This window comes from Amaranthus tricolor, chromosome 12 (genome assembly GCF_026212465.1).
Source record: "Amaranthus tricolor cultivar Red isolate AtriRed21 chromosome 12, ASM2621246v1, whole genome shotgun sequence".
Taxonomy (NCBI): domain Eukaryota; kingdom Viridiplantae; phylum Streptophyta; class Magnoliopsida; order Caryophyllales; family Amaranthaceae; genus Amaranthus; species Amaranthus tricolor.
In genome coordinates, this window is record NC_080058.1 from 230,669 (window position 1) to 233,460 (window position 2,792).

A 2,792-nucleotide genomic window follows, 5' to 3' on the forward strand; every position below is an offset into this window, starting at 1 on the left:
TCAACTAATAACATGGGCTTTTTCTAATATGAAAATTAAAAAAATTTAATTAGGTAGGTCTGAATCAAAAAATATGTGATTTTAGTGTTTCAATGTGTTTTATAAATGAAACAAATTGTAAATGCCTTTCACATGACCACACTGATTAAATATTGGATGGATTTAGTTAGCACGTACATTTTGATAAAGAAAATATATTTTTTATGTATCTTTTAACAAAAAAATTTGTTCTAGTTAACTTTTGACAATAACGCCTCTTTTGAGAGACTGTCTTTATAAGAGACAGCTCTTCAGGTTCAGGCCCAACAAATAAAAAAATGAGAAATAAAAATGGATGTGCGCGTTTGATCCTATTTAGAGTTGGTGTTATAACCTATTAAAGTTGGTGTTTTAACTTATTAAAGTTGATATTATAACCTATTAAAATTGATATTTAAAGTTAGTATTATAACCTATTAAAGTTGGTATTATAAACTATTTGAAGATACCAACTTTAATAGATTATAATACCAACTTTAATAGGTTATAATACCAACTCTAATAGGTTATAGTACCAACTTCAATAGGTTATAACACCAACTTCAAATAAGATTACACAACGCGCGTTTTTGTGGTAGTTATTTTTTTTATTAATATTGGCCGGCTCATTTGAGATGCGTCTTTTATAATGACGGTTTCAAGTAATAATTTGTGTTCCAACAATAACTATCTTTTGCAAAGTATTTTCTGTTATTTTTTTTAATGAAAATTATATTTTTAATATTTTGGTTTATTCAATTTATCTTATTTGTAACATTATAGAGTGGATCGGTGATTCTACTAATTGGATTGTAGATTGACCAAACTATCTAGCCTTACTTTCAGGCCTATTTTTTTTATTTTTTTTATTTTGGTATTGTACTGAATATTTTCATAATATACTAGAAAAATAAAGAATATCTGTGTATACATTATTATATTCTATTCTTGATTAGTTTTTGCAAATTTTTCGACCATACTGAATAGTGAACAAGATGTAGCTATTTAGATAGTATGTAGAAGTACTTGGTAAACACTATTGTTAGAGATTGTTATAGTAAATAGACGTGTCATTATCAAATTTCGTGGCCTAAGACCAAGGTTCAGTACCAATAATACATCGCATGTATACTACAATTCGTGATGTTATTAAGGTTACTGAGTTTAAGGTTACTGATTTTAGTTGACAACATTTAAAATAAAAATTAAATTAAATATTACATGTAAATATATCCTAGATGAATTAATATATTATTTTACATATATGTGAGCAGCCTGTAGACATTAATTTTTTTTTTTTCTAGATCAACCACTATATAAAACAATTTATAAATCAATCCTAACCATTTTCAGAAAGAATTCATTATAAATATATTATGTATACAATAATAATATGAAAATAAAAAATTGAGTTTTATACCATGACTGTCCATATCAAGTAGTGTTTTAAATGAAATTTTTATTTAGATAAAAATAACATTACTTTAATTTTGAATTTAGAAATTTTCACAACTTGATTTCATTAATTTTTCTAATACAATTAATTGGTTAAAAAATAAAAATTGTTACTACACTAAAACACTTGAGCCCAAAAGAAAAAGAAAATAGTTATTGGATGATATGAAACAAAAAAAATCTAGGAAAGAACTAAAAAAAAATAAGTGGGTATCCAAAGTTGCCACCTTAAGTAGAAGCAAAAGATGGACCAAATGAAAAAGTAGAAGAGCAAAAATGTACAAGTGCATGTGAAACTCCTCAAATGCGGCCACTTTTAAATTTATCACATGCAAATCTAATGTCATTGCAATTGTGTTTGGCTAACTAGCTACTAGCTACTAGCTACTAGCTAGCTTCCCTAATAGCGGTCAGTGCCCTTAAATTTGTAGGGTCATTCAAGCACATGTCATTGGGGCTATATTGAGATTTAAGATCATGCACTTTCTTTGCCTTCACTAGCACCCAAAAACATACTTCGGATTCATATTAATTTTATTATGAAAATACCATAAGTAATTAAGTATACACCTTCTAAGGACTAAAGTAAGGATTAAGAGATACTTTCAAGGTGTTGCCTTGTATATTATCAAATACAAAAAATTTAAAAGTAATCACATTGATTTACACGATACTTTCTTTTCGTTTTTTTTATTTATCCACTTTACTTATATTTTAAAATCACAAAAGATAAACTGACGTTTAGATTCATATTAAAAATGAACAAACCACATGTCTAAAAAATACACATCAAAAAATTAAAAATATTCAAACACCAGTCTAAAAATAAATAAGAAATAAATTATATTTCAAAATCTTTTGTCAAAATAACTCGATGAACTTGACATTTGGTTAACATTCTTGCTCTTTTGTTTAAACTAAAGGTATAAGGAAAGTACAAATATAGTATTCCTCATATACTAATAGTTTCAAGATGTAATGAGATCAAATCGTGACCTAGACATTTTAATAGGAGTACTACATTAAAAGACCAACTAAAATATAAGTTTTAGATTATGATTGAAACTATAACATATACTTTATTATATACACAATTAAAAAAATTCCAATCAAATAAAAAGCATTTCAACTTGTACTTTCCAAAAATAATAATTTCTCCTACTTAATCAAATGTCTCATTTGATTTTGTACACTAACTTGTTGATGCACTTTTAATTTTAAATATTTTTAATTATGCTCGATTATAAATTATAATAAGTTGATATTAATATGATTTACGTTGAAAAGAATTAAACATAACACATTTAATTATATTTTAA